We start from the raw sequence: 13,521 nt of genomic DNA, 5'->3' as shown, positions 1-13,521 counted from the left end.
GGATTATGTCACCTCAGTTTTTGTTTGTAAGTGCCTTTTGAAAGAGTCACCAATCATGAGGAAGGATTGGCATACATGTTCTGTGATAATGGTAACTTTGGTTATTTGCTTTGATCAATGGTGTCATGTGACAGTTCCAGTTGTTCCAGTACCCACAGTTGAGTTTGCTTTATGATATCCTTGGTAGGTGACAGTGACATGTGACTGATTCTTGTACAGTTTTGTGTTTTTTTGGTGTCCTTGTCACTGCCAGACGTGTGGCCCTATGGGGTTGCTTGGGTCCTCCAGCTCCTTTTGGATACGGTTACAAGAAGGTTTGCTTTGTCCCTCAGCAGTCTCGAGAGCATTAAGGAGATACCAGGAAACCGATGATGACACAAAAAGAGCTAGACGAGGCTATGAAGGGCATCACACACAGACACACACACACACACACACACACACAGACACACACAAGGGGCTTACAGACATGCAAGATGGTGAGGTAGAACAGTGGGCAGTCCATTCATGGTGGGCACAATTGAGCACCTTGGTGGGGGACAGTGCCTTGCTCAAGGGTGCCACAGCAGTGCTCAGGAGGTGAACTAACCCTAACCCTATCCTCCCACTACCAGCTCACACTCCAAATGTTTTGGCCCACATGAGTCTTGAACCAAACGCCCTCCGGTCCCCGGCCCCAAACTTAGTGGACTGAGCTACTGCTGCCTTCTGTGTGTGTGCATGCTTCTGACCAATAGCAATAAACCAGGGTGGAATGAGGACTTGATGTCTGCCAGTAGGACCTGTGCTGACCTAACACTTGTGCAGTGATCCCCCAGGTGCAGGGTGTGTCAGACCTCATTTGGTTGGGGCTCAGGCACCTCCTGGCTAATGTTGGTATTGATGTATCTGACTAGATCTCAGCACCTACATCTAGTTAAGCTCAGGTGGAATGTATGGAACCGGGAGAAGATCACCTCAGAACACCATCCAAGGACTCAGTTTTTGCAGATTTGAAAAAAATTGTATTACTTTCCATCAGTTTCTTTTATCAAGATCAGAGCTCGAAATTAACTTTTTTTCTTGGTAGCATTGGTGCTCCCAAATTTAAAAGTTAGTCCAGCAAAGACTTTAGGAGCACCTACCCAAAAGCAAGGCAGTGACGGAGCGATAGAGAGCAGCCGCAGCAGCGCTCTCATTGGTTCCTGGCAGGATCGCGGTCCTGCTCAGACTGTTTCACACACATTCTCCGGCAGGTCCACACTCACGTGTCCGCATCAAACAAACTGTCGCGGTAGTGCGTTCGAGGGTGCACACACCCCACATCCTCACAAAACTCAGACAGTCCTTTACAAAGAGCCTCGAACCCAATACCCTTGAAACACTCCCCACAGGATACCATGAGCAACATCAAATGCCTTCTCTAAATTCACAAAGCACATGTGGACTGGTTGGGTGAACTCCCATAAACCTTCAAGCACCAAATGGATGGTATTGAGTTGGTCCTCTGTTACACAACTGGAGCAAACTGCATTGTTCCTCCTGAATCAGAGGTTTGACTATTGGTCTAATCCTCCTCTTCTTTACCCTGAAATAGACTTTTCCCAGGAGGCTCAGGAGTGTGATTCCACTGTAGTTGGAGCACACTCTTCAGACCCCCTTCTTGAAAATGGACACCACCTCGGTCTGCCAAACCAGAGGTGCTGTCCCCAACAACCACCCAATGTTACAGAGATACTGTAGGTAAACCAAGATGAGATTCACCAAGGATTGTCTTGGCTGGTACATCTCCGCAATGTTACAGCGTAACTGGCCACAAAGGAGCTCGGCAACCACCTTGGTGAATTCAACTTAATAGACAAGTCCACCTCTGAGACTTCAGCCTCTGCTTCCTCCATGGAAGACATGGTAGTGGGATGAAGGAGATCCTCAAAGTATTCCTTCCATCGCCCGACAATACTCCCAGTTGGGATCAGCAGCCCCCTCCTCCTCTGTAAACAGCGTTGATGGTGCACCACTTTCCCCTCCTGAGTCACCAGATGGTGTCAAGATCACAGTACAAGTTACCTTAAATCTGCCTCTAATCTGCAGTTTGTGGTTAGCATGACTGCACAACATTGGTGAACAAATATGCTCCACTTGTGAGCAGGAAGGAAGTAATTCTTTATATCTGTATTCGACACCATTTCAGAAGAAGCAGGACATTTGCATATGAGCATAGGATCTGAATGTGAAAAAGGATGATGAAATGGAAAAATATTTTCAAGAAAAATAAGAAACCTATTACAAATCTAATGAAAAAATAAATGGGAGGAATGGGCTATTCAAATTTAAATTAAAAAAAACTTTATTTGTCCGCAAGGGGTTATTTTGACGTATGGAGAGATCTTGATCTACTGCAGAAAGACTAGAATGGCTTGTGCAGTATGTGTGTTATGAATTCTAACCTGTCTGAACGTTCCTTATGTCAAACACATCTGTCCAGCTGCCCACAACGGCACCATGACAACCGAGGCGAAGGTCATGGTCCATCCCAGTGCGTACACCCACTCAGGGTAAACATAGTCTTTGACAATGAGGCGCTTGTAATCAGCCAGGTAGAGCATACAGGAAATCTGTAAAGATTGTAAAAAAAATACTTGAACCTGAATATATTCCAGTACCATGTCTTTAATGCAGTTTACACACACACACACACACACACACACACACACACACACACACACACACACACACACACACACACACACACACACACACAGGAGGCCTGTAAGCATGCAACGGGAGGTAGAGTGGCGGGCAGCTCCTTCAAGGTTAGCCCAAATGAGCAACTCATAAGGGGGACGGCGCCTCAAGGGCGCCTCGCTTAAGGGCGCCTCGGCAGTGCTCCGGAGGTGAGCTGACACCTCCCACCTCCCACCTCCCACCTCCGGGTGTTTTTCTGGAGAGGAGTGGGAATCGAACCGCCGATCTTGAAACATTGGGACAACCTGCTCTACCACTGAGACACCGCTGCCCCGAATATACCTCCAGTTACGGAAAAAGTACCAATACATTTTCTGGATTTGACAGCATGGGAACATGTAATTCATTTATTCATTAATTCAATCACCCATTCATTCATTCAGTCCTTCATTCAATCATCCATTCCTTCAGTCATTCATTCATTCATTCATTCATCAATCATTTAGTCATTCATTCAGTCATTCAATCATCCATTCATTCATTCATTCATTCAATCATCCACTCATTCATTCAGTCATCTATCTTCCAGAAGACAAAACGATTATATCATTAACCGCTCATCCAATTGTGGGTCACAGGGCACACTGGAGCCTATCCCTGCTGACCATGTGCCAGTGGTACACCGTGGACCAGTCGCCAGTTCATTAGAGGGCCAAAGGCTTTCGTTAGTTATTTTAGTATAATTAATGGAGTTCTGACATAATCAGGTAAATGGTCTCTCAGGGTTCCTTCCAGTGTCTTCAGTAACAATACATTTAAAGCCGATGCCTTTGTGTTGATGCTGTTGGTCAGCACAGCTGGTGTTAAGTGGGTGCAGCCAAACCCACCACAGACCCACAGGAGAGTACCGCCAAACAGTGATACCAGAACACCCACAACCAGCAAGTGCCCTCAAGCACTTCAAACTAGAAGAACTTGAAGAAGCTCTATGTTTGCTGAAACCTGGGAAAGCAGCAGGAATCAATCATGAACTGACGGAAATGTTACAGCGCCTAGGACCAAAAGCAAAAACCTGGCTCCTAGACATGATTAACTCATGCTTGGAATTAAAAAAAAACATTCCACCTGTATGGAGCAAAGCCATTACTGTTGCTATACCCAAACCTGGAAAAGACCCATCATTACCAAAAAGTTACAAACCGATCTCCCTCCTTTGTATAACATACAAGCTGTACAAGAGGTTATTACTCTGCCTAACAGCACTCCAGATCCACAAAGCATACGGACTGGCTGGGCAAACTCCCACTAAGGCCTTGAGCACCTGATGGAGAGTGTAGAGCTGGGCCAATGTTCCGCAATCGGTATGAAAAACGTATTATTTTTTATTTCGGTCGAATCCTCCTCTCCAGTACCGTGGAGTAAACTTTTCCCGGGACGCTGAGGAGTGTGATCCCAGCGTAGTTGAAGCACATCCTCCTGCTCGGTTCTTGAAAACGCACACCACCACCCCAGTCTGCCAGTCCAAAGGCACTGTCCCTGACCGCCATGCAATTTTCCAAAGATATACTGACCACTTCAATAATGGAGCAGCTGAAGCATGGTTGACTTGGATTCAATGTCTCCACCCAGTTTCTAGGCCATTCAGATTGATATTGGATGTCTCGTTTGTAGTCTGAACAGTCCCATACCACATGATATCCGATTTTTACGAATTGGATTGAAACCACGTAGTTTCATATTGGATATGGACATTATGAAACTCAGTCTGAACAGCTCCAGACCTTCCGATCGGATATGGCAGTCCGTGACGTCATATCTTCACCCGTGAGTCATTGTGAAAATGTAGTAAATACAAATAATCCATTGGAAACACAGTAAAAGACTCAAGCTATACTCTAGTGTTGAAAAAACGTTTTATCAATGTTCAGAACTTTCACCAGACAACAGAGAAAGAGTTCTTAACAACTGTGTGCAGCATCATAGTCGGATTGATGATATGCAGTGCCATAGCTGGATTGTGTATGAGACTCTCTCACTAACTTGTCACTGCAGATGTTGTCAATTCAACAGTCATTCCCTGCTCTCCCATTCTTTTCCTCTGCCAGGCTGGATCTTTAGCAGGACAGGACAGCCAAACGCTGGAACAAACGAGTTTTTAGCACGACCACACTGACAAAGTCATTTACTAGTGAAAAGCACTGGGTCATCGGACTGACTGATTTACCAACACAAACAGCTGCATATGCAGCAGACGGTGATTCAGGATTTGAGGAAACCTCTTTTTACATTTTCTCAAAAACAAAAAAACTTCTGTTATATTGTTTAGTGTGTTTCCTCACCTGCCTGAACCTTCCTGGCGTCCAACACATCAGTCCAGCTGCCCACAGCGGCACCATGACAACAGAGGAGAGGGTCATGGTCCATCCCAGTGTGTACGCCCAGTCAGGGTAAATGTAGTCTTTGACCATCAGGTGTTTGTAGTCAACCAGGTAGAGGATGAAGGAACTCTGTTGTTTGAAAAAAACACGCATTTTTGTTGTGAGCACTAATCTATGCTTTGTGGTAACTTTCACTAAAAATAAAAGGCAGTCAAAAATATGTAGAATGTATTCCTACAATAACAAACACACAGCACTGCAGCACAAGCAGGTTCACCAGGTCCTACGCTTGGAGCGCTTTGTTCTCACTGAACACACATCCTGTAGGAATTTACATCAAATTAAATCTTAATAAAGTCATTAATAGACGTTTGATTCCCTGCTGCTGGAGACCCACTTCCTCTGTTGTGGATCTATTGTACGCTGTCACCCTGGGGGTGGGGGGGGTTATGACTCACCAGTGACAGCAGAGGAATGATGAATTTCCAGCAAAGCCTGAAGACAAAAGGGGGCCTATGTCCGGTCATGTCGTCAATGATGTTCGAAAATCTTTCTGCACCTGAGGGTGAATATTCAGAAATTACTGCTGTCTGGGATAGATCAGCGATGGATCAACGGATTAATCAATGGATTAATCATACTATGTATTGATAGAAGGCAAAAATGCACATTAATTTACAACTGAAAATAAGAAATTACAAGGCTTTTACTAAAGTGTGTATTCTTATATAGGTAGGTGGGTAAAAGGCAAGGAAGGAAATGCAGTAATTAGTATAATAGGACAGCACTTTCAGTCTGTAACTAATGACACCCACCAAATATCCAGCCCAAAGCCACGCATTCACTAAGAGCCATGAAATTGGCACAGGCTCTGGTTCCGCCGTAGAATTCAATGAGTTGGAATACGTACAGTCCTCCCTGAAGACAAAAGATTTGAATGCATTTATTGATTCAGTGTTCACAAATTTCCAGGTGTGCTTCACTCAGAATATTTTCTGAAAATATTTTTTTCCCCTCAGTAACCAAAGAGAGATGTAGGAGAGAGAAGGATGTGCAGCTGATGAGGACAAAGATCTCGTGTTTCACTGGTGCTCGAAGGAATGTTGGAAACAAATCGCTCACTGACGTGAAAATACTCTCAATCAGCACAAACTGGGAAGGAAAGAGAATGAATAATTTAATTGTTTCTACACAACTCTTATTTATTGGAATTGTAATAAAAGTTATTACATGTGAGTCAACAGTCAGTAGAATCAGCATCAGGAAGAAGTAGGCGGTCCACAACTGTGATAAAGGCATCAAAGCTGTGGCCTGAGGGTACGCAATGAAGGCCAGACCTGGACCTGTGGAGGGACCGCAGAAACACCCAATATTTTGGAAGGACATAAGGATAAATAATTTCATTGTTTGCATTCAACTAAAAAAAATTTCAAACATATTTCACTTTTAATTTGACAAAATCTTTGAAGATATTGTACCTGACTCGGTCACAGTATCGACAGAAACACCCTGTTCCTGAGCCATGAACCCAAGAACAGAGAAGACAACAAATCCAACTACAAAACTGGTTCCACTGTTCAGCAGACAGATTCAGAAACAGTCCCTGGGGGTCACACAGAGACAGTAGTTTTGTTGAATAGACAATAGTCTTATGGACACATGTAAGGTATAAGGTAAAGTAAGCAATTTGGTCGAGAGCAGAAGATCAAATTCTTCAAAAATCAATATCAAGTTTCTTGTTTTAAACTTACTTGTAACAGTCGTTGTTGTACTCGTTGTAGCTGCCCAGGACATTGAGAACACCTCCAGCAAGGCTGTAGGAGCAAAGTATTTGGGATCCAGCCTCTATCCAGACCTGGAACATTTTAGAATACGTATCATACGCTGAGGTCTGGGTCAAACTTTAACTGACTGGACAATGTTCTTGAACACTTTCCAAAATCAGGTTGAAGAAGATGGTGCAGGACCTTATTCAGGAGACCCCAGAGCAACACAGGTAACCAAATCAAAGCATCAACATGCTGAAGCACATGAAATGCATGTCAGATGTGTTCACTGTTTTTTGTCTGCACATAGTTCACTTGTAGAAACTTTATTGATATAGTCTGGTTAAAGTATGACTAACCCTCAACAAATGACTACAAACATTCTGTACATATTTTATGGTCTTCTTCAGCAATGGTCAAGAAATTCCAACATTTCAATCCAATAAACAATGCACCTGAAGGTCAGCCAGGCAGTTGATGTCTGGGTACAGGTAGTAGTAGATCCCTTCAGAAGCCCCAGGTAGAGTCAAGCCTCTGATGAGCAGGATCAGGAGTATCACGTAGGGGAACGTGGCTGTGAAATAAGCGACCTGAAATGGAAAGTGAACTGTTCAAGAAAACATAGTCAATATAAGTCAATATAAGCCAGCAACCGCTTGACCAGATCCAGTCAGCAGTTTTTACAGGAATGCCCAGACACTCGTCTCCACCAATTCCTGTGGTCCCAAGGTGCTTCCAGGTGTCTGAGCTCCTCCCCGTCTGTCTAAGGCTGAGCCCTGCCCCCCCACAGAGAAAACCTATTTTAATCGGTGGTAGAGCAACGCATCACTGTGGAGACCGCTCTGCTCCGCCAGTCTGCATCCCATTCCACTTTTCCCTCACATGTGAATAACACGCCAAGGTATGTGAATGTAAGACCCAACAGCTTCTGTTGCCCCTGGAGTAAGTTTGTGTGACTGGGTTTGGACCACCCATTGATAATGATTCTGTGAGCTACAGCTGGAGCTAAATGCTGTCGCCCATACCGACAGTTATATCCGGAATTTGAAGTGGAAAACAATTCTGTAATATGCACCTCACATAAACAAAGACAGATAATGTTTCTACAGGACCTTTCCAGAGGATCTGACTCCTTTCCAGACACTGAAGTAGCAGAAGACCCAGCAGGCCAGAAGACACAAGGCCAGCTTCCATCTCACGCTGCCCAGCTCCTCAATGCCTCCAGACATGCCCAGCATCCTCCGTCTGAGGAGAGACCAACAGGTAAAAGACGACACCTTATTTTATCACAAACATTTACAATCTATTTGGAATAAAGGAACAATGCAACCGACAATCTTCAAAATGTAAAATGACATTTTCTACATTATGTGTTGCCTCTGACACATAATTAGAGTAATAAAATAAAATTACATATTGAAAAAAATCTGTCCCAAGTTTGTCTTTGGATCAACTACAAATTAATTGGAAAGTTCAAACCTCCTAAGAACCAGAATGAGTGAAATCCAGAAATCTGTCCCACATGAACATGGAGACATTGAAGTACATTATGGCTGATGAGAAGAAATAAGAGAAAGACTCACTCCCAGAACTCGACTGCTGCAGAAGTCCCTTTGGTCTGATTTGTAGTCACATTAGATGAATTAAATGTCTGTAGGTCAAAACAGTCGGCTGGTTTGAGGAACAAACAGATTCAGTGAGGATTAATGCATTGAAGATTCTGTATTGACAGGGTGATCAGATCAATTATTATGAAGGAAAAAATCTATGGTTTTATTGTACTAAATTATATAATTACAATTACAACCAGTCTGAGTCTGAATGGCCGTATGCGTGTGCTTCTATACGGTATGTTCCTGTTCCTGAGAGTTCCTGGAGGAACTATCAGAACACCAGAACAGCGACTCTTTTCCAGAAGACGATGATGGACTCACGTGGCCAAACAGTGCCGTTCATCCGTTCATTAATTTTCATGAAGATGAGATGATCGTAACGCACTTCATTCAAAAGATGAATTGCAATTTATGCTGGAGCCTTTCCCAGTTAGATGTGAGCGAGAGGCAGGGAACACCCTGGATGAGTTGCCAGCTCATTGCAGGGCCGCACAAAGAATAAAAAACATTCACCTATGGACCATGTCACATGTCCAATTGACCTACGTTGATTTCTGGAGGTAGGTGGAAGCTGGAGAACCAGAAGAGAACACACAAACTCCACACAGAGATGCCGCAGTGGAACTGAACCCAGAACGTTCTTGTTCTGAGGCAGCAGCTCTACCACCGCCCCACCATGCCACCCTGAGGCCCCCTGCCACAAAGCAACAATGGTTCAGGAGTGGCCAGTGAGTCGACTCAAACTTGAGGGCTTCCTGACTCTTGACCCTTCCTGTGCTCATACCAAGGCTTGGGTCAAGGACAAGGCCATTGAGCAAGAACGGTCCAGTAGGGGCCCAAACTAGTAACCGGATAAGGAACTGAGAAAATGGTCGTTGAAGAGAGAGTCAAAGTCAGCTAAAATCAAAAGCAGGTATTCAGTTCAGACAAATTACAACTTTGTCCTTGCCAAATTCAGTGAGCCAAAGTTGGGTCAGCTAGCTGATTTCACCAAACTCAATTTGTCAGCAAGACACCCTAAAATCACGGGAATCCATTTAACAGATAACAATTATTTGGTAGATTTAACTATTTATATTTAAAAATGTATGCCTCACATTAACAGAATTAAGAATTCCTGAGTACAGTTCAAAAGTCTGACAGCACTACTGGTGACAAATGAATGAATGTGTCTTCACATTTTCAACACATCTGAGGGCAGTTTGTCTGGAAAGTTCCACCAAATCTCCTGAAAGGCTTTTTACAAATTGAAGTACTCTCTCTAGAGTCTCACCTGTGTTCCAGGTGTTGTCACAGGTGGTCCAGGGGAGCTGGGATCTGAATGAGAACACCAGGTAGAAGAGAGCCCAGTCTTCAATTAAGATGTAGGTGCTGTTATAGAATACAATTATCAGACTTCCAATTCCGATTCCTGCCAGAGAACATAAATCATGATTAGAATGATTTTCAGAAGTTTTTGACTAATGTATAAATACTGTGTGGCTTTTATACCTCTTATCTGCCTCCTTCTGCCCATTTTAAATTGAACTTTGATCAACTCACCCTTTGCCAGTGGACATATCTTGGTCCAGCAGGTGATGACTCCTTCCCGGGTGTACTGACCCACTGAGATCTCCAGTAGAAACAGAGGTATCCCGGTGAATACGGCTAACACACCATATGGTACCAGAAAGGCACCTACGGGTTAATGAAAGTAATATGGACACGCCCATGGCAGTAACCAATAGAGTAATCTTTCCACTCACACATCAAAACGACTGGACCCAAAACAGTGTTACAATCTTTACCTCCACCATTCTTATAACAGAGGTAAGGGAATCTCCACACGTTCCCCAAGCCCACGACGTCTCCTGCAACCACCAGAATATATTCTGTTTTACTGGCCCACCTTCCTCGCTCTTCATCTCTCCTCTGTTTCCCATTTTGTGTCCTTGGTCTGTCCATCTCAACCTCAAGAGTGTTGACTGTTTCTGCTATGAATACAGTATATTGCAAACTGGTATTGGCTTTATCGGTCTCTTCCTGATTTTGTGAAACTTTGCCTTTGGCCTCATTAATTATACAACCAGTTCCACGTTGGCTTTCCTGCCTTTATGTTAATGAGTCACTCAGCTTAGCAGTGTTGAAGGTGATCATTTAAATATTTAAATATGTATTTTCTTTTTTTTTCTGGTTTAATTACATATGTCATATGTTTTTTGACCACATTCTATTCTCCAGTCAATCATTCCAGTGTTATTTCTGAATGCTGACTTTTTTTAATGGAAACAGCCAGTGTTTTTAACTTTAAATGCAGCTTTAAGGGAGAAACATGAACGAATAAATACTAGATAAACACCGGGAGAAAAAGAAACACTAACGCCACAGGACATACCACAAGACATACGCTACACTAACAGACACATGCAGCACTAACAGGGGTCAGGGTTCATTCAGGGGTCAGGGGTCATTCAGGGGTCATTCAGGGATCAGGGTCATTCAGGGGTCAGGGTCATTCAGGGTCAGGCTCTGAGCTGAGGAAACCCTCAGGATGGAGTGAAGGTGTCTATCAGTCAGACGCTCCTGTGTGATGTTCAGCTTCACCAGAGAGAAGTCGTTCACACAGGTCTGTGCTGCTAAACAAAGTGAGCGTCCGAGCAGCTTGGATGTGCAGCTGGGGCATTGTGTCCAGGATGAAAGGTGCAAACTCAGCAGAAGACACATGGGTTGACCTTTGACCTCTCTGAACACACACTCTGACTCCCACCTGGCTTGAAGCCCCCTGCTCTCAGCGTCCACCTTCCTTTTAGCCAGTTTTGAGGAGGGGGGTGGCTAAACTCAACCTCCGCTCTGAATGCTGATATAAACAATGAAACCAAAGCCGGCTTGCTGCGCTGCAATGACTTCTGCTACTGTTGCATTGTGGGAAATGTAGTTTGTAGTCCACCAGCAGGCGGACGTGGCCTGCGGGCCGGTTCTAATAATAATTAAAAATCATCCAGGGGGCCATAAATAATTCATCACAGGCCAGATCAGTCCCATGGGTCTTGACTGACATGTGTGCTCCAGAGCAATCATAAGCATCCTGTTGGGTTTTTCTGTCTGTAAAGTGCTTTGAAACGTCTGCTGATGTGATTAAGCGCTATACAAATAAATATTGATTGATTGATTATCACCATGCCTCCGAAAAAGATACAAAAGTTGGAGGAAAACCAAATGACAACGAGTGCTTTCTTGCATAAAAACAATCAAAAGTTAATGAAGGAAAAGAACAGATATTACTACAGACATTACTACAGATATTACTACAGATATTACTATAGATATTACTACAGATATTACTACAGATATTACTACAGATATTACTATAGATATTACTACAGATATTACTACAGATATTACTACAGATATTACTACAGATATTACCGAAATGTATGTGAAGGTTCTGTCAGCTTGGTGCAGCGTACACAGGAATATATATGAATTAAAGAGAAAAAAACTTGAGTTAAAAGAAAAAATAGAAGAAAAACTGAACTACATCATTCTTTATTTCTAAAACTGTTTTTAATGACAACCAGTTACAATGTTATTAATAAAAACATTAAAATTAAAGTTTGTTTAGCTTTTCTATTGTACTGTTGGCAAAACTCAATCTGTGCGTCACTTCTACCATATATTCTGTTATTACTTTGGGATGCATTAACATCATATTGGGAAGCACATCCCAGGGATGTACTACTTCCTGGAGGGAACACGAACGCTGGTTAGGGAACACGAACGCTGGGTAAGGAACATGAACGCTGGTTAGGGAACACGAACGCTGGGTAAGGAACATGAACGCTGGTTATGGAACATGAACTCTGATTAGGGAACAGGAACGCTGGTTAGGGAACATGAACGCTGGTTAGGGAACATGAACTCTGGTTGGGGAACATGAACGCTGGTTAGGGAACATGAACTCTGGTTAGGGAACATGAACGCTGGTTAGGGAACATGAACTCTGGTTAGGGAACAGGAACTCTCGTTAGAGGAACACGAACGCTGGGTAAGGAACATGAACGCTGGTGAGGGAACATGAACTCTGGTTAGGGAACATGAACGCTGGTTAGGGAACATGAACTCTGGTTAGGGAACAGGAACTCTCGTTAGAGGAACACGAACGCTGGGTAAGGAACACGAACGCTGGTTAGGGAATATGAACTGTGGTTAGGGAACAGGAACGCTGGTTATGGAACATGAACGCTGGTTAGGGAACACGAACTCTGGTTAGAGAACAGGAACTCTGGTTAGGGAACAGGAACTCTCGTTAGAGGAACACGAACGCTAGGTAAGGAACATGAACGCTGGTGCGGGAACAGGAACGCTGGTTAGGGAACAGGAACTCTGGTTAGGGAACAGGAACGCTGGTTAGGGAACATGAACGCTGGGTAAGGACCATGAACGCTGGTTAGGGAACATGAACTGTGGTTAGGGAACATGAACGCTGGTTAGGGAACATGAACGCTGGGTAAGGAACACGAACGCTGGGTAAGGAACATGAACTCTGGTTAGGGAACATGAACTGTGGTTAGGGAACATGAACGCTGGTTAGGGAACATGAACTGTGGTTAGGGAACATGAACGCTGGGTAAGGAACATGAACGCTGGTTAGGGAACATGAACTGTGGTTAGGGAACATGAACTGTGGTTAGGGAACATGAACTGTGGTTAGGGAACATGAACTGTGGTTAGGGAACATGAACTGTGGTTAGGGAACATGAACTGTGGTTAGGGAACATGAACTGTGGTTAGGGAACATGAACTGTGGTTAGGGAACATGAACTGTGGTTAGGGAACATGAACTGTGGTTAGGGAACATGAACTGTGGTTAGGGAACACCCTAGGACTCGTGTCAAAGTGAGGAAACAACTTTTTTTCAGGTGTTGAATTAAACTAACGAACGTGACGTGTTTCACTGGTGGCATCGCTGCTCTTCTGTGACATCCACAGTACTCACCGCATCCACTGAGGGTGGGGGGTGACGTCATGGTGAACCACATCCACTGAGGGGTGACGTCATGGTGAACCACATCCACTGAGGGCGGGGGTGACGTCATCCGCAGAGGGAGGGGGAGCTGCCAG

General features: G+C 44.0%; 1 pseudogene; it reads right to left on the bottom strand.

The window, feature by feature from the left end:
• Positions 1-4,615: 4,615 nt before the first annotated feature.
• Positions 4,616-13,503, bottom strand: LOC137612461 (sodium- and chloride-dependent betaine transporter-like; annotated as a pseudogene).
• Between the last annotated feature and the right edge of the window lie 18 nt (positions 13,504-13,521).

This window comes from Antennarius striatus, chromosome 18, assembly GCF_040054535.1.
Source record: "Antennarius striatus isolate MH-2024 chromosome 18, ASM4005453v1, whole genome shotgun sequence".
In the NCBI taxonomy this organism is placed as follows: domain Eukaryota; kingdom Metazoa; phylum Chordata; class Actinopteri; order Lophiiformes; family Antennariidae; genus Antennarius; species Antennarius striatus.
The sequence above is the reverse complement of the archived record's forward strand: the minus strand, read 5'-3'. Positions and strand labels throughout refer to the sequence as shown.